Source organism: Monodelphis domestica, chromosome 1, assembly GCF_027887165.1.
Source record: "Monodelphis domestica isolate mMonDom1 chromosome 1, mMonDom1.pri, whole genome shotgun sequence".
NCBI classification, from domain to species: domain Eukaryota; kingdom Metazoa; phylum Chordata; class Mammalia; order Didelphimorphia; family Didelphidae; genus Monodelphis; species Monodelphis domestica.
In genome coordinates this window covers 617,527,464-617,547,161 of record NC_077227.1, presented here as the reverse complement: position 1 = coordinate 617,547,161, position 19,698 = coordinate 617,527,464, and the positions used below count along the sequence as shown (strand labels likewise).

General features: G+C 32.8%; 1 protein-coding gene and 1 long non-coding RNA gene across 8 annotated transcripts in view; one reads left to right on the top strand and one right to left on the bottom strand.

Moving 5' to 3' along the window:
* LOC130458362 (uncharacterized) overlaps window positions 1-6,564 on the bottom strand; it is a 43,428-nt gene extending 36,864 nt beyond the window's left edge. For 2 of the 7 annotated variants that reach the window (XR_008917601.1, XR_008917603.1), the window contains exon 1: window positions 4,691-5,867. This is a non-coding gene — a long non-coding RNA (uncharacterized LOC130458362). Of the gene's footprint in view, window positions 1-4,690; window positions 5,868-5,888 lie in introns of those variants that run through there. The other 5 variants (XR_008917599.1, XR_008917602.1, XR_008917604.1 and 2 more) reach the window with 5 other exon arrangements.
* The window catches only part of MACROD2 (mono-ADP ribosylhydrolase 2), a 2,426,984-nt gene that overhangs the window by 1,802,330 nt on the left and 604,956 nt on the right, over window positions 1-19,698 (top strand). The gene's annotated exons all lie outside the window — the stretch shown is intronic.

The window sequence follows — 19,698 nt, the reverse complement described above, 5'->3', positions numbered from 1 at the left end:
TGTCCCAGTTCTGATGTTAAGGGCAAGGTTACCTTTATTTTATTACTCATCTGCCATTTAGCTTATCTCCCCTTTAACTTTAACTTTAATTCTCATTGGTACTTGATTGGTACAAATGGGTGCCTTTTAATGCATTTAGTTAGCATTATTAGATAACACTATATTATTTGGGAAAGAATGTGGCATTTTAATAGAAAATGTTTTTGATGACACCTTGAGAGAGAACATAGACTACTCAGTTTATTTGGAACTGTACTAGAATTAAGTTTTAGAAATGCATAACCTTTCACATTTCAAATCTTTGGGGTCCAATTGAAATTAAAATCATGTTTATGTTCACTTAGCAGGAGCAAAATTATCTAGGTTGTTTTTTTAAGCCATCTAAAACCCCTATATAGATTCATTGACTGTATGCCCTTGAAAATTAATTCAGGATGGAAAAGAAAGGAAGACACTTCAAGGACCACCCAATTTTTACTCCATATTCTGTTTCTATTCACTTGTGATGACTCTAAGTCATTCAAAAAGCAAAGGGATCATCCTATCCAGTATTAAAATTTATGGTATTTCAACTTCAGGTTTGACAATGAGACTATAAGGGAAGTATTCATATCCTTTCTTTTTCTATTTTAAAAAAATCCATGATATTTCTATCTCCTCATTACGTATCTTTGGAATGATGGACATAGTGTAGAACTTTAATATAATATGTGTGCAGTGATGTCATCTATGCAGAGAAATAAATCAAAATTGAATACCAGGGAAAATCTGAGCATAAATTTACATTAAGACATTGGGTATTCACTTAAAAAGAATTTAACATTTCCCTAAAGAATTTTTACTTCTGTACTAAAAATTTAATGGAAGAGTAAAATAGTTTTCCCTTAGACTACAGAATCTTTGAAGACAATTTTACAAAGGAGGGAAAGTATGCACACACACAAACACAATACACCACACATACACATAGAGTATCATCTTTGCCATCATTAAAGCTCCCAATTAGATGGAAAGACAGATGATAGATATAAAAATTAAACTTGATCTTGTAGAGTTAACTTGTATTATTTGTACATATAATCAGAAGTATAATAAGGATAGCTAAAAACTCAATTTATAGGCAGACTTGCTTCTGCATTTTGAGAAAACCATCACCTTGGTGCAGAAGCCCATTGCTTACCATGTAATGTAATAAACCTCATCTTGAGAAATTCTCATTGACGTAATTCCTCCACTGATGATTGACCCAACATGTTACTAGTCTCTCTCTTCATTTTGAATACTTCCTGGAGAGCAGTGTCACATTTTGGTAGTTCTCTGTTATCTCTTTTGTTTTATGAATGGTCTACCTCTTTTTCTTGTCATACCTGTACTTGGAGATAACTTTAACAATACTTAACATGTGCCAGTTAGTTGGTAATGTATCACAGCCAATTTATAACCAATATGATACTTTCCTTTGCTTTTTAGATTATTTATATTTTCAATTCTTTTCATATAAATGTTTTTCACAATTTGCTGGCATATTGAATTAGTAGAAAAATAGTGACCCTCAAAATGAGGTATATTCTGTTACAGAGAGCTGCCCAGAGTTATTGAAAGTATTTTATAAATGCACAAATGCAATTTGTCCCACATTCTTTATCCTGTTCAATACTTCACCCACTTTCTTATATATCTATAGTCCTTTTAAAAGATATGTATATGGGTGGAATAGATCAATAGGTCTTCCCTCTGAAAAGTAGAACAGAGTATTGTTCAGTCTTTGTGACAATTATCTATGTTCTCCTATAAATCTTCCAAAGGATTTATCTTCTGCATTAAAGACCCTTATTCTACTTCTTTTAACATCATGTAAATACAATGTATCATAGAGACTATCTATCCTATTCATTGTGCTTGCCATATAGCCAATCTACTTTTTCATCATTATCCTTATCTATATTTATTACTGATGTCATTATTTATGCCATTTTTGTTGCATATTCTTTGGTTCTTAATATGTTAACAGTTCATGAATGCCCACGATAGGCATTTCTGTTGCCCTTTGGATAACACTAAATATATATTCTTTAGGCACTGTGGTATTCATGACTATAATATAACTAATTATTGGAAATGTGCTGTTGTTAAAAGAAAGACAGGCCTTTCTTAAGGGAAATATTGAGTCATTGAAAATATTATACAATTTCCCAAAAGATAATTCTGCCTATAGATTTATTATGTTTTAAATATATTTGTTGTCTGTCCTGTCTTATCTATAAAAGTTCTTAGAATGAGATGATATTATTGAGTTATTAGTATAAAACATAATCTAATTTTAAAACTTCAGTTTATATTTAGTATTATATACCTCTGAATATATATTCTCTGCATGTAATGATACTAGATAATCAGTATTTTAGTGATAAGTTATAAGAAATAATCCTAATTATCAACTGATTGAATACTTATATATGAAAGTCAGTAATCAAAAATTCTATTGTGAGTAAAATAACAAAGAAAATCCTTTGAAAGTTTTGTCAAAATACTCATTTCAAGGGGAATTGTGCACATGCCTTTGACATCCTGGAATGTGTCTAGATGCTCTTAGGACTGGAAATTTATGACATCTCAGTTGGCTTTGAAGCTATAGCATAACCATGGCTTTTTACCATATGTGGAATAGAAATGATATAATTGTCCCCAAAATAAGAAAACACTTTATATTCTTGAAGAAAGAAACCATATAAAAAAACAACAACAAAACCCTGGTTGACCACTCTAAAAGAAACATTTATCTTACTCCCCCTTTTCTGTAATTCTACTCTTTTTTGTAGATTTTAAAAGCTTAGGAAATTCAAATCTCAGTCTTATACAATAGTACTAGATGTGTCTAGACACTGGAATTGTGATTTACTTATCTAACAATAAATATCAGTTTGACTCAGAAAATTGCTTCTCAATATTTAATTTTCTTCTTATACTAACCAGTATTTCTTCAAATTGACTTTATTTTCCATTGTCTTTTTTATATTTTATATGATGACATTGATAATTATTTTCCATTGTTCTCATTTGTAATATTTTTAACAAGTTTATGTTCTAATCTAATGCTGTCCTTGACTTCTATGTCTTTCTGGCAAGCAAAACAAATGTTGACTGAAATGGCTTCTTGGGTCTTTTTTTAGTATCTTTGTTACTACCTTGTTAAATTCCAGTTATTTGGTTAATTAGTTCCTTAACATTAAGGTAAGCTTCTCTAATAAATTTTGACAGCCACACTATCTTAATACTTCCCATTTCTGTCAACCAATTGTTTAAATCACTTATGATCAGACCTATAATTCCAGTACCAACTCTCTTTTTATTCTCATCTTCTAAAGTGATATAGGTTTTAAAATTTCTGGACAAGTCAATGATCTTACTGTATGCAAACAGCTGATATGACATGTTGGTAACCAGCTATTTCCTATATCTAAAGAGATATAATCTTTATGTTAATAACAAGATGTAGATTAAATTCCTTTTCAAATTGGACCCTTCATAGATGATTTGTAGGAAGACATGGATAAAAATTGTCTGGGAAGAGAACATGTATATAAATTGCAGTCTAAATCGGGGAATAAGTATTAAAGCAAAAGTTATTCCATTTTGTAAGTAAAAAGTTAGAGAATGGTACAAATTAGTGAAGTACTAATAATTTAAGGTTCCGTTCTTTTATAAGTTTCAAAACTAATTTAAAATTGAGATCTGTGTCCAAAAGGAAACTATTTGATCCAGTACTGGAGGAAATTAACTTATTTATTGATTATTTTTCTTTAAACGAAAACATCGGTGATCATTAAAGTCTCTAACAACTCTGATAGCCTATGATTTACATAAAGAGGTTGTAGCTAAATGAAGGCATGACTTCCAAGTTCTCCTTGGACAGGTGATTTAAGAAGTATATTAATTTGGTCTTATTTTATATCCAAACAGAATAAGAAATCTCATTTCATGAAATTTTAGCCTTTTAATGCATATAATCAGCATAAATAAATTGGCCATAATGCAAATAATAGCAATTTATTTGCCATATGCTGAAGTACAGATATTCTGTGAGAAAGCAGAACAAGTTTCTAAACACATGTCAAGAAATCAAAATACCTTCTTTAGGAAACCTCTTTTGAGCTTATAAGCTTAGATAATGAAAATCTTAGGACAATATATTACTAAGGCTGTGTTTATACCATATGAGCTCCTTTGGAAAAGAAAAAAAACGTGTTGACTTAAATCAAATAGCTATCTTCTGTTTGCTTTTTGGCTTTAAGTACTCACTTGGTCCTAATCTGACAAAATTCAGTAAATTTTTTTCCAAATAGTTCAGTGTTTGAAAAAGTCAAGCTTTTGTTTCCAGAAAACTCCCATTATCCCTGATAGGTTGGGTCCCCAGAGATAGCTGACAAGTTTGTCCCTCACAGTTCTAGGATCTACCCTTAATAGGGGTCACAATGACCTATTAGAAAAATTGCTTAGCATCCCTCCCCAATGTATTTACTTCCCAATGTTTAATGACAAGTTTACACCTCCACAAAATAGAGAGGAACATTTGCTAAGAAGTTGAAAGAAGAAATTGTTTTAAAGCCAGTTCCCCCCAAAGTCTGTGATATAATCTCCCACAGTTACATTTTGGGTTCAATCATACAAAACATATATGCCAAATAAGTACCTCATAGTTCCTGATCATTGAAAGTCTTTTATTCCCTTCATAAAAAACTTATGAAGTTTCCTTTAAATGAGTGTAACCTCTGCTGGATTCCTAGGTAGTCTTGAGTCTTCTTGTCTTTTGTATATTCAATTTGTTTTCTAGTCCTAATTCCAATTTTGTTATCACACATTGACACTGCTGCAGAGGCTAATGGAGAATGTAAATCACCTGACTTTTTGAAGTAACAATGTTTTCCTCTGATCAAGGACAGACAGAGGGAATGGAGAAAGATACTTCTGCCCAACCAAATCATTGTCTCTTGGGGAAGTGGCTGGACCTAGTTCATCATTATCCTGTTCTGCTTTTGGATTATGGAATTCTGAATAGGCTTACTGTTTAATCCAAGCTCTACAATATGTGAATGATCTTCTTCCATTAAATACAAAATATTTTCTGTCAAGTCAATAAGCATTCATTAAGCACTTATTTGTTTGTTAGACATTGTGTTAATCACTGAGAATGAAAATACAAAAAGAAATTGCTGGCCTCAGGTAGTTTACCTTCTAATGGGGGAAGAAGATATATGGAAGTAAGTTAAAATATGGAGCTAGAAAAAAAGGAGGAATTAAAGAAAAATCCAAGAGAATCAGAAATACAGCCTAGAGAGGAATGGAGCTATGGGATGCTTGGACATTCTCCCTAAAATGAAGGTTCTGGGAAGAACTAGACTTTCAGAAGAAAAAGCCTCAAGGGCTGAAGCTATTTTCAATATATGAATTCCAAGGTAAATAAATATGAGGCATATTCTATTTTCATCAAATGAGCTAAATATTTCATTTCTCCCAAAGTCTTAAGGACATGTCCATACTCAACTCATACCTTTGTTTAATTGATTATTTATAGGTTAATTATTATTTTCATAAAGAGGACTTTTATCTTAGAATAGTGGATTATAAGGCTTCAGATCATAAACTTGATTTATTGTGGAAGAAATGTTAATCCCATTCATCAAAGCCTAGTTGTGTTTCTCTCCTTGTGTTGGCCTCCTTGGAAGCTTCAGGATTCCTTTCTCTTTCATTGTCAGTTGCCTTTGAGTTTGGTTTATCAAAAGTCCCACTGCAGTTCAAATTTCACTATTGCTTCTTTGAGATTCCCAAATTGCATTTCTCAGAAATTTACAAAGTTAGTACCTGGGTATTTTTTCTACTAAATGAATTACCTTTAAGGGTGCTGTAGTAGAATGATACTTCTCATTGTCTTAGTGGATCCTCCACTGTTGCTGAGGTGTTTCTTCTTAAATGATCCATTTTCTGGCCATTTGAGGGAATTTGAGCAAATTCTTGCCTTCCAAAAGTAAAACATGAAGAGAGGATCACAAAAGTATTGGAGAAGTCAGAAAGCCAGTCCTATGCCACTGTCCTCAAATTGAAGCTGTAATTTGAAGCTTCACAGTGGACACTGAAGGTCTTGGGGTTTTATTTATTATTGTAATTATAAGGACAATAAAACTACAATAGGCAACGAGTTTCATGCTGGCTTGCTAGGGGTCCATGTGACAGCTGTTTCTACTTGTCAGCACTTCTTTCTGGGAGACTTGAGATCCAATGAGCAGATTCAGCAAATGTGCATTAATTTATTTGCACATGACAAAATAGTTACTGACTGGCAGTTGTTGATAAAGACATATCACCCCATGGTTTTTTTTGTTTTCATCTGGGAGGCTGTGAACTGAGATTGTGAAGTCCTTTTATCACTTCCACATGGGTTGTCTTCTCTGTACAAATGAGAACAGTGAGAGACGGCACTCATTTCTCATTTTCTAAAACAAAGAAAGCAGTCAATTATTTCCAGTTCTTTGGAGGTTGGTAGTCACTTGAAGTGTTAAAGCAAGAAGGAAACCACATATTAAAGGATTCAACGGATTCTCTTCAAGGCCTATTAAAAAAATAAGGAAAGAAAAAGGAAAGAGGAAAACAAAGCAGGCAAGCTCTTCCATTTATCACAGATATTAATTACATTGCTATCTTTGGCTTGCAGGACTAGGAGATTATGAAGAATGTAATGACCATTCTGGCACATTGACAATTGCTCATTATTAATACAAATTAAGTAACAAATATCAGGTCACTGAGTAAGGAGTGGTCCTTATCAAGAGAACTCATTTGACTTTTGTAGTGAATTTTCCACTTTATGACAGAAACAATCTTTAAAGGCTTTGAGCTATTATTAGGAGCTGTTTCATTTAAATGAATATTTTCCAATGTGGCATTGCACTTCACTATATATTCTACTTTCTTTTAAATGCTTTTATGAAATTAAACAGAGAAACCCCATGATGACAAACAGAAATCATATAAAATCATTAATTATTTGAGATGTCATTAATAAACAAATGTAAATCATTCATAATGATCTAGATATTACACGCACATATATATATATATATACATATATATATATATATATATATATACCCTCGTTATACTGGACAAAATTACCTAGAAAAGTTAAATAAATTATTATATTTACATACCAAAGTGACCACTAAATAGGTCTGCAATACTGACTTTCTAATAGTTCTAAAAAGGCTCATACCATTCTTATAAAGGACATTTCCATTTTGTAGAAAGGAACAAGAAGTATTAGAATTTAGAATTGGAACTGGGACTTGTATAGACTATTCATTTCTCTGTGATTTATATCATGTTGAAAATAAAAAAAAAATCTTAAGGGAACAGCATTGCACATATTCCCAGATCTATCAGCATTTGTATCATTGAGTAGAGCAAATGTCAATAAAACTTAACAGTATTTTTGACTAAGATCATTACCTCTCCCCAGTAATGTTTGTCTGTGGATTCTTTGAGGGCAACTAGAGAGCACAGTGGATACAGTACTAGGCCAAGTCAGAAAGAATCCTCTTCAAAACTTTGAATCTGACCTTACATACTTAAAAGCTGTGTGACCCGTGGAAAATCATTTAGCTACTTTTGCCTCTGTTTTCTCATCTATAAAATTATCTGGAGAAGGAAATAGAAAACAATCCCAGGATCTTTGTCAAAAAAATTCCATTTGAGGTCAAAAAGAGTCAGACATGATTGAAAACAACTGAACAACAGATGAAGTGTTCTAAAATAGAAGAAATAATTTTTTTATAATTTAGTTTTTAAATTGCAGTTTTGTACCTTTACATAATTCATATTTTATATCTATAAAAATTAAATATTACTGAGAAAGAGAAATTGATAAGAGTATTCTTCATGGATAATTTGTTATATTAAAAAGTCAAGGATTTATTAGTATGGGGATGAATATTACTTCTTTCAAATAGAGATGTCTAATTGACATGCTGTTTTAATGCTTCCATTTGTGATAATTATATGTTGCACAAAGAATACATCCATGATTTTTGTTATTTTTATTTCACAGAAGAATTGAATTTTTATTCTCCTAAATATCTTGAATTGATCAATTTCAGACCACCTCTAGAAATTCATGGTTTAATAAATACAGTGATAAAGATATCCTCAGCAGAAAGCTTTCCAATCTCTAGAGATATATGAGACCTAAAACTCTGTTTAGGCAGATAAATCCATGACAAGTGCTCTGCCTGATTTTTCTAAGATGAGAATGATTTAAAGCAATGATAGGAGGAGGGAGTCTTTGGGGCTTAGTTTCACCAAAGGATGACACCGATGAATATATAAAGAAACTAGCACCTGTGTGGAGTAAACAAAAATATAAAGATATCTAAAGACACACATGTTTTTATAAAATATCTAATATTGCCTGAAATTTTGGTCTTAGTTGTACTGAGGCTGAGATATATCCATTCAGGGAAACATAATTTAGATTTTCTTTCATTCTAGTAAATGACTTTGGCACTGGAGTGGGAATAAAGGGAACTAGGCTTCACCTTCTGGACAGTTGCTCTTCAGTGTTCATTATATCTAGGAATGTGCCAGTAATTTTTAGAATTACATATAATTATTTTTTTTAATTTTGAGTTCCAGATTTTCTCCCTTTCTCAAACCCTTCTCTCCTTATAGCCCTGGATCTCTGCTTGACCTGGTGTATCTCTGATTGTAGCCCCACTCAGGACCCTTGACCCCCAATTGTGTCATTTATTTCAATACCTTAATGGTCCTCTGAAGAAAGAAACAGAGAATAGGCCATTTTAATAGATATCTTTCATCTTTACCACAATACATACCATAACAACATTTTTATGGCACTTCAAGGTTTGAAAAGTTCTTTGCATATATTATACCAGCTGATCTGCAAAACAACTCTCAGATATAAAGTTCTACTATTCCCATTAGAAAAAGTTAAGAACTGTCTTTTTCTCCTTTTTGTATCCTTGGCATTTAGACTGCCTTGTAATAAGTATTTAATAAATGTTTATCAATATAGGAAAACTGTCTCTGTTTAAGTAACTTTCCCAGGGCCACCCAGATAATAAGTATCTGAGCTGGGACAAAGAAATTCTTTGTTTCTAATTTTCACATAGAACATTAGAATAGTATTTGAAACCATGAAAAAAAAAATAAAGCAAAGTATCAAATAACTAGTTTGGGAACAAGAATGAAAACTTTGATGGAAGTTTTCTTAATATACCTATATTAGAAGTTTCAGTTATGGCATAGTCCTGCCAAACTCAGTGGAGCTTCAGCTTATTCTAGAAATCATGTTTGTGTGACTAAAGATCTAGCAACCAGACCCCCAGAGGTGGGGCTAGCTTTGGGTCCCTCCCTACAGGAGGCTCTGGAAAGCACAGAACTGAGACCGGGGCCCTGGAGGAGGTGAGGTTGGAGCCCAGAGTGGATACCTGCAGGTCTCCATGGAGGTGTTGCCTCTCCTCTTTGCTCTCTCAACCTCTTATTCCCTGGTTTCACACTGTTTTCAGAGCTCTTGGGTGGGTAGGTTTTGTGACTAAGCCTATAGCTAGTTAAAACAATTCATATTTGTAACTTAATAATATATGGTGTTCTCAATTTGTACAGAATAGTTAGGATATTCTATTAAAGTTGTGAAAAATGGGAAAAGAGAGGGACAGCTAGGAAGCTGAGTGGGTTCAAATCTGACCTCAGACACTTCCTAGCTATGTGACCCTGGGTAAGTCACTTGAGCCCTATTGCCTAGTCCTTACTATTCTTCTGTCTTGAAACCAATGTATGGTATTGATTCTAAGACAGATGTTAAAGGTTCTTAAAAAAACAAAACAAACTATGTTTCTTTAGCATTGTACTTCCATGACACTTCTGATACATAACCATTTAATCCAAGTTAATCCAAGGCAATACTTTATATAATGAATTCAATTGAATAAGCTCTTGTTATGTGATATATAATAGATTACCCTTATCTAGTACTTTGTAGTTGCCAATGATTTCATATACATAGTATTTCATAAGATCCTCACAATGACTCCTTGGAGTTGTTAATACAGAGATCATCAGCCAACTTCCAAAAGAGGTACTTGAGGTTCAGAGGCTGATGGATATGCCCACAATCACAAAGCTCCTGAATGATGGAATTTAAGTAGACTAAACCATTATTTCCTTTCCACCACTTTACTCTGATGAAAACCATTTTAAGTTAATTTAAAATATAGTAGCAGTGAATGCCTATTTAAATTATTGCTTTTTCAAAGAAAAAAAGCTTGTAATTTTTGTACATATCATTCAGCCCTTGGGAACCTAATATGATGTATTATAAATAGTATATTGTCAATAAATAGTATAAGAGGGAAGAAGCAAGAAGGGAGGAAGAGGAAAGTGAAAGGGAGAAGAAAAAAATGAGAGGAAGGAAGGAGAAGGAAATAAGAGTTAGAAATGAATTCTAATCAAGATGTACAACTTCTTGGAAGTTTGAAATACATTTAAAATGTATATATTATTTAAGACAAAGTCCTTATGAATGATTCCCCATCATCTTCTATTTGAAACAGGTTATGTTTCCTAAGAGTCAAGAATAAGCATGAATAGCACAAAGCAGGTCCTCTAAGTCTTTTTTCCATAGGAACATAAGCATTGTGTTGTCACCTAATTATAGTAACTGTAGAAAGAATAAAACATTTGTAGGGGGGGGGGGAGTCTGGGAAGAATTTCTGGGAGAGATGGAACTTTAGTACATTCTTCAAGGATAACTATGCAATTTGGAGATTATTACAACATCAATCTGCCATAGCAAAACATATCTGTAATTAATAATGGCACACATGTTCTGGTATCCAATACCCTCTTCATTGCATTTCTTGTCTTCCACTTTCACTTTCCCCATATTCCCCCATGCTTTCCTGATGACTGAAGGAATAAACTAAAATATACTCAAAATGCTCTCTTTTTCTGGTGCTTGGCTGATTTAACCTACACTAAGATCCATCCCTCAACTGCCTTTCCAGGGCAGCAATGGTAGCCATAATATTTTCCATTAGAGGCTTCATCAAAAAGCTGAGTGGGTTTTTAAAAATAGATATCTTGACCTTAGCTTTCCTCTCAGCTGGGAAACTATCATTCTTTGGTGAATGAGAAAGAACAGAGTTGAGTGCCAAGTACTTGTGATTGGAGTTCACACTGAAAGCCTTGCCAATTTCATTTGCTGTATGACTGCCTTTGTATCATAGCAAATGATTCTTCCAGGTGCCACATACAAAACAATATACATTGCTCTATGAATGTGGATGAGGGCATGTCATATTGATGGAATGATAGAATTGAAAGCTGGAAGGAACCTTAGGACATATATGATATAAGTCTTTTATTTTGCTTATAGAGAAACTAAGACTCAGAGATGTTATATGACTTGTCTAAGACTACAGGGATAATTAATAGGAAAGTTGTTATTTGATCCCAATATATTTGACCCCATATCCAATATGATTTCAGTTATATTAAAATGGGATAGTATAACAATTTTTCTGTTTATTTCTTGCTGCTTGTACTTTTAAAGCATTTTTCCTATTTTATCTAGTCTGGGTGACGAATTTTTGGTATTTTATATGGGTTATTTTCTTTTTTGCTGAAGCCACCCTGTTGGCTATTTCTTATAGTATGACAGTACTTTATCAGAATCATGTACCAAGACCTGTCTAATCATTCCCCAATTGATGTGTAATTCTTCAATTTCCAATTCTTTGCCCACACAAGAAGCACTGCTATAAATATTTTTGATTACTATGGGTCCTTATCACTTTCCTTTGATCTCTTTGAGATATAGTGTGAGTCTTAAAAATTCTCAGACCCTACTTCAGAAGATTTGGTTAAGACCATTCCCCATTTTAAACAATGAAGGTACTTGATCAGGAATGTGAGAACTCTACTCCATCCATACTTAAGCATACTTTAGGGGAAGATAAAGTTGTAAACTCTTTACTGAACAATGAAAAGTACTTAACTCATACTTATAGTGAAGCAAAAGCCTTAAGCTAAGTCTATTTTTAGGAAGGTGCTAAGTACCTATGAAGGTCAAGCAACTTGCAAACTTCTAAGGGGCAAAGAGGTGCGAACTTACTCAAAAGTTTAGTCTACTCAGGTGTGAATTACTCAAAAGTTTAGTCTACTCAGGTGTGAATTAAGAATGGTCTGTCCTTTGGAAAACATCTATGGTGATTGGTAGATGTGAGAACTTAGTGACATAGGTGACATAGGAGAAAATTCTCTTTTAAAGGAAGTCAGAAAAGGCCTCTAAAAAGTCAGTTTGCCAAAGCTGAATTGGAGCTCGGACTAGTTGGAGTAGCTGGGTCTCTCTGAACACTAGAATCTTGCTTGGGACAGATCTTGTGGTGAGTGGATTAAAGACTGACTGATCTCTCTCCTAAGGCTTAAAGCCTAGGCTGGCCTAGCCCCTTTCTCATTATTTCCTCTTTCTCTCTCTCTCTCTCTCTCTCTCTCTCTCTCTCTCTCTCTCTCTCTCTCTCTCTCTCTCTCTCTCTCTCTCTCTCTCTCTCTCTCTCTCTCTCTCTCATTAATTCCTTATTTGCATTAATTAAAATCTCCATAAAAACCCAGCTGACTTGGGTATATTTCATATTTGGGAATTTTTCCCTGGCGACCACTTTATTTTTAATATAAAAAACATATCTTTGCAGTCACAGTTTAAGGCAACCACTCTTTTATCTGTTACAGTTTATGCCAACCACTCTTTTATTTGTAACAATAGACCTTGTAGTAGTATTACTCATTCAATGAGTATGCACAATTTTATAGCCTTTTGGGAATACTTCCAATTTTTATTCTCAGAATAGTTAAACCAGTTCACCATCACTGTCTTCTCACATCCTGAGGGAGTTGTTTTTAAAATAAAATTGTCTACCAAATTCCTTCTGGGATTTAGTCAACTATTTCAAAACACCTTTATATATATGTATATATATATATATATAATTTTGAAATATGCAAATGAAAACTATGTTTTTTTTGTTTGGGGGTAAATAACACACCATAAAATCATTGATTAGTTGCCTTTACCTTCTGAGAAGTGACAGTAGAATGATAAAATGCCATTTGAAATCCATTGATGATGAAGCACTTCTTGAAGTCAAATGCCATATAGCTTAACAGTAACAATTTCAATCATACATTAGTCTGAAACAAGGAACATGACTATTGCTTCACTACTGATTTGTTTAGTTCAGATTTGCATTATTGCCTAATAACAATATTATTGGAAACACAATCTGTTGTAGTACAGTTTCTTCAAAAAGATTACGTAGTAAGTTAAGAAAAGTAACTTAAGAGTTTATCCAAGGTATATATCCTATATACCTATTTCATATTCCTTGGCCTTACTCAAACTAGTCCAGAGAATGGTGAGTAGGTGCTAGCAATCTTGATTTCATAATATATGAACATTAGTTGAAGGAACTGTGTATTTGGAAGCAGTGAAATTTATCAAAAACAGAATAAGATTTATAATCAGAACAGGTGAGTTTGAATCTCAATTCTGCTACTTGCTACCCATATCACCTCAGGAAAGACATGCAACCTTTCTTAGCTTCAGTTAATGTGTGAAATGAAGTGGTTGTAGATGGCTTCAAGTTCCCTTATAGTTCTAAATCCATAACTCTGTCATCTTTTGCTTTACCATAAGAATAGAAAATTTAGGGAGAGTTATAATATCTGTTTTTAAGTATTTAAAGACTGATTCAAAAAATAGGGATTTAAGTTTTTATGCTTGGCCATAATGGCAAGACTAGGAATAATAAGTTAAACAAGTTATATTTAGGCTCAGGAAAAGAAAACTTTCATACCTAGTAGAACCTTCCAAAAGTGGAATGTGTTGCCTAAAGAGGTCATTGGTTCCCTCTTACTGGAAGTCTTGTTTTAAGCATAATCTGGGTGACGAATTTTTGGTATTTTATAAATTCTTACTGAGATATCAGTTGAACTACATGGCCTCTGAGATGCCTTCCAATCCCAAGCTTCTCTGATTATCTCTGAATTGCTTAGTAGGTAGAATGGAGTGAACTTGATTAGATGTACCATACATTATTATTTTAGTTACATGCAATGCTGGGGTCATTGTATTTCATGAAAACTAGTTTTTTTTTAAATAACAAAGGAAGAATACAATTCTAATTGAGTGCAATAGTTGAAGATATATCAATCTAGAGCAGCAGTTCTCAACCTCTCAATTTGTAACAATGAGAATACATAATGCATATCAGGTATTTACATTCCGAATCATAACTGTAGCAAGATTACAGTTTTGAAGTAGCCACCAAAATAATTTTTTGGTTTGGGGTCACTGCAACATGAGGAACTGTATTGCGGGGTCACGACATTAGAAAGGTTGAGAACCAATGATCTAGAGTAACCATGAAGAAAGAGCTCATATTTTACTTAATCAATAATAATCACTAACCACTAATTATTTCTATAAAGTCTATGAAATCACAGTAACTATATCTGACAGGTAAATTATATATTACTGCATACAGTTTTTAAAAACTAAAGCTCATAAAATTTAAATAACTTGTCTGTCATCACATAACAAACATGTGGCCCAACGGGAAGAAGCTTGACTTTGTGTCTTCCTACTACACTGAATGTAGACATATAAACATAAAAATATAGTAGTTACACATAATATGTTTGTGATACAAGTATTTTATTCTTATTCTTATATTACCTACATTATGTTTCTCAATGTTTCCCTTCCCTCTCTCCTCAGATGCAAACTCTTATTACAAAGAATCAAAAAATGAAAAAAAAACAGTTCAGAAAAACCAACCAACATATAAAAAAGTGTAACACTATTTGCATCTATTTATACCTCTACATTGAAACAGGAAAAATGTTTTCCCATATTTCTTGTTAGAGACCAAAATTTGAGTATACCATCAAACTTAAACTGCTTTCATGTGAATTTTACATTCTTAAAGTTTTTTTAGAGATAAAAAATATTTCTTGAACTGTTTGACAAATGGTGGGTCTAAATTCTGAGTTCTCAAGTACATTTTTTTTCAGGAAGATGAAATTTTTTATTTATTTTTTTCAGATTACATATTGATACAATTTTCACTAATATTTAATCAGAAAATATTCCTTACAATTTGTGATCCATGTTCTTTTCCTCCCTCCCATCCTTCCCCCTTCAATAAGACAACATATAAAATGATATAGATTGTATACGTGTTATTATACAATGCATATTTCCATGTTCATCATGTTTGTGAAACCTGTAATCAATTTAAAAAATAATTCTAAGAAATTCAAATGTCATAGAAATAGCCTAACAATAAGAAAGTTCCTAGATATTCTAAAGGGTGATTGAATTTTTACTGACTGAATTGTTCCATCAGAGTTGCTTTGCATTTAAAGTTAATTTGTTTTGTCTTCACACAGTCTGAGCTTCATTTTACTTATAGCACGTATTATGGTAACTGAAACCTACTTCTTTAAGTTTGAACTCTTGCCCATGTTTGCCTACTAAAATGTTTGCCTAGTCCAACTTGGATATTACTTCGTCCATAAAGTCTTTTCTGATTGCTGAAAGAGATCTCTCTTACTTTAAATTTCATTAAAGCCCTTTGCCTGAAGCTTTCTTTTGCCTTTGTCTATGATGCCTGCATTCTACTTTTTATCATATTTATTTGCTCATGTGCCATACCCCTTTCTTGGTAAAATATCAGCTCCTTGAGGTTAGGAGAGACTGTGTCATTTTTCAGTCTGTTTTTATTATTATTATTCCCAGTGACTCTCATGTATTAAGTGCTCACAAAATTTTGTTTACTTGAATTGGAATGGAGAAAGATGAACTAAACAAATGATGTTATTTCCATAGAGAAAATGAACATTATTTGTCCATCTTGCAATTTAGGATCTTAGACAAATTATGATGTTTGGCAAATGAAATTGTAAAGACAATGAGAGTTAAATGTATTGCATGGTGTGAGCACAGCCTTGTTAATATTAAGGTTTCCCTAAAACAGTGAGAAGTTGCTACAGGCTAAATATCAAGCTGCAAATCACTGGGTTGAAACCCCTTGATCATCACTTATACTCCCAAGAACATATTTAATTTCCTATTTACTCCTAATTTCTCTTTGTTATTTGATGATATTTCTCTCCATTCCAAATAAGCCATCTGTTGGCTATATAGCACAGACCCTGTACATAGTCAATAATCTTTTGGTGGATACTTGACATCATGAAAAATGAAAATTAGGACCCTTTAGAAGAAAAGGTCACCTTGTTGAGGTTGTACTTTGTTAAACTATACATGACTCAGAAAACATATGCTATTTTGCTGCTCTTATAGAAAATTAAAGGACAGGACTTTTTATTGTTCCAAATGTTTATAAATCCAAACATAAAGCATTCCCATATGCAAAGAAAAAGAAGATATTACACAAATGAAATCACAGATCTCTTATATTTAAATTACTTTTTTCTTACATAGATAATAGATCATGTCTATTAGTGTGCCAACTGTTCCCTCACCCTCTCTTTATCACATAGGATATTGTCTTGGAAGTCAATGTATTTATATAAATTAAGTCTTTCATGTTTTATCTTTCTGTTTATTTTCTGGAGGTAACATTCTCAGTTTTTTCTTCTAGCATTAGTTCTGTGGCTATAAAAGCTGTGTATAATGTTCTCCTGGTTCTACCCATTCCACTGTTCATTAACTCCTTTAGTTATTTCCAGGTTTCTTAAGAATCAGTTTGTTCATAGTTTCTTATGACATCCTATTATTCTATCACTTTTTGCACAATTTGTTTAGCCATTCCCCAGCTGATGGTCATTCCCTCAGTTTCTAATTATTTGCTATGACAAAGAGTACTGCCATAAATATTTTGGAATATATGGATTCTTTTCCTCTTTCCCTAATCTTCTTGGGCAAGAGACCTGGACACAGTATTGCTGGGTCTAAGGGTATATGCACAGTTTTATCACTGTGGTATAATTCCAAATTGCTCTCCAAAATGGTTGGATCAATTCACAACTCCATCCAGAGTGCGTTATCTTGAGGGCAGTTGGGTAGCTCTGTGGACTGAGAGTCAGGCCTAGAGATGGTAGGTCCTAGGTTCAAATTTGGCCTCAGACACTTCCCAGCTGTGTGACCCCGGGCAAGTCACTTAGCCCCCATTGCCTATCCCTTACCACTCTTCTGCCTTGGAACCAACACAGTATTGATTCCAAGACAGGAAGGTAAGGGTTTGAAAAATAAAGAGTGCATTATCTTCCACATCCCATCCAACATTTGTGACTTTGCCCTTCTAATATTTTAAACAGTCTGGTGGTGATGAGGAGATATATTAGAATGGTTTTAATGTGCATTTCTACAATTAGTAGTAAACTGGAGACTTTTATTTTTTCATCTGAAAATTTTCTCTTTATACCTGTTGTCCATTTATCAATTGAGGGATGGCTTTTATGCTTATAAACTTGACAAAGTTCACTATATATTTTTGATGAGACCTCTTTCTGAAAGGCTGACTATAAACATCCCCCCCCCAATTTTCAGCTTTCATACTATTCCTGGCAGCATTTATTTAATTTGTACAAAAAAATTCAATTTAATGTATTCACAATTATCCATTTTGCAATGTTGTCTATCTCTTGTTGACTCATAAATTCCTCTCCCATCCATAAATCTGATAAGTAATATGTTCCTTCACTGTTCTTATAATTTATTTATGGAATCTCCTTTTATATCTAGATCATGTATCCATTTTTATCTTCACTTAGTGAATGGTTTAAAATATTGATCTATACAGTTTCTGCCAAACCAGTTTCTAGTTTATCACAGCATTTTTTTCAAACAGTAATTTATTTTACCAGAATCCTGGATGTATGACTTTTATCAAATCCCACATTACTATAATATTTTACTCTGTTTGTTGTATGTCTATTCTGTTCTACTATTCTACTTTTCTATTTCTTAGCCAGTATCAGATAAGTTTGATAATTACTACTTCACAATACAATTTATAATCTGGCACTGCTAGACCTCCCTTGACATTTTTATTCATCCCTCTGATATTTTTGGTCTTTTATTCTTCCATATGAATTTTTCTATTTTTTTTAACTCAAATAGTTTTTGGTGATTTAATTGTGATGATATTGAATAAATAAATTAGTTTAAGTAGGATTGTCATTTTAATTATATTGACTGCCCATCCATGGACAATTAATAGGAATAGGTATCTATTTGCTCAGCTCTGACTCTATTGGTATAAAAAGTGTTTTACAATTGTGTTGATGTAGTTCTTTGGTTTGTTTTAGTAAGCATATTTCCAGGTATTTTATTCTATCTGTGGTTATTTTAAATTAAGTATCTCTTTCTATCTCTTCTTATAGGACTATGCCACTAATATATTAAAAGGCTGGTGATTTATATGGACTTATTTTATATCATGCTATTTTGTTAAAATTGGGTGATGACAGGTTGCATTAAAGGGATGGAGAGTTAGAAGTTCTGCAAGTTAGATTGTGTATTCCAAACTAAACATCACTTTATTTTACTGCTTTAGGAAAAGAAGGGAGAAGAGAGAATCTTCCAAATGGTATTAGGATAAAAACTAGCAAAGCTATTGACGGTGATTCCTTTCATTGCTTTCCAATAACACACCACAAACTGTCTAAGAGTTAGCATGTAAGATCACTCCCATACCTTTATACCTACCCTGTCCATCTTAATAAATATATGAATGAAAAGTATTTAATACCTTCTATGAAAATGTTAGAGGAAAAGGTGAAAAAAGATATAAGTGAAAAAGATGAAAAAGTGATAAAGAGAAAGCAGTGAAGAACAAAGAAGAGAAACTATAGATATAGTGTTTCTCCAATATCACACACTTTTCTTTCCTTAACCTTCTAAGCACTAGAAACATACAAAAAGAACCATTCTTGATAGGAAAAAGATTTAATAATTCTTCAGAGGTCATTCTAAAAACTCAGGTGCTTTAGGAATTGGAAAGGTGATGAGAATTTTGTTTTCTGACATTTAATATGTCTGTTGATATCTCTGAATTTTAAGGGAAGAATCTGGCTTATTCGAAGAATACAGAAATAATCAAAAATGAAAGAACATAAATGTTTGGGAGAAAAATTTCTCACTCTGAGGGAAATCTTCAAATGAGACAAATTTGAGATCAAACCATAGATCAAGAATACTTATGAATTAGGAAATAAATTTTGAAATAGTCAAGAAAATATCACTGACATTATTTTGAGTCTCCCTTATCTGTGTATCACTTAATCATCTGACTTCTACCTGAATGACCAAGTGTCTTGACACCAAAGCCAATGAATGAATCTTGATAAAATTTTCAAACTCCATAAAGATATCTTGGGGTCTAAAGTACATTTGTGTTTAGTACACAGAACAATCAAATTCACATGTCCATCCTTTATCCATTTGGAATAAAAAATTCCAAACTGTTAGTTGACAGTGAAAACTGCTTCACAGCTCCAATTTCCAATATCAGACTTTTCTCAGTTGTACTAGACATATGGAAATAATCCAGGGAACAGAACACATGCTACTAAAGATTTTAGAGCACCCCAAATGTAACAGTA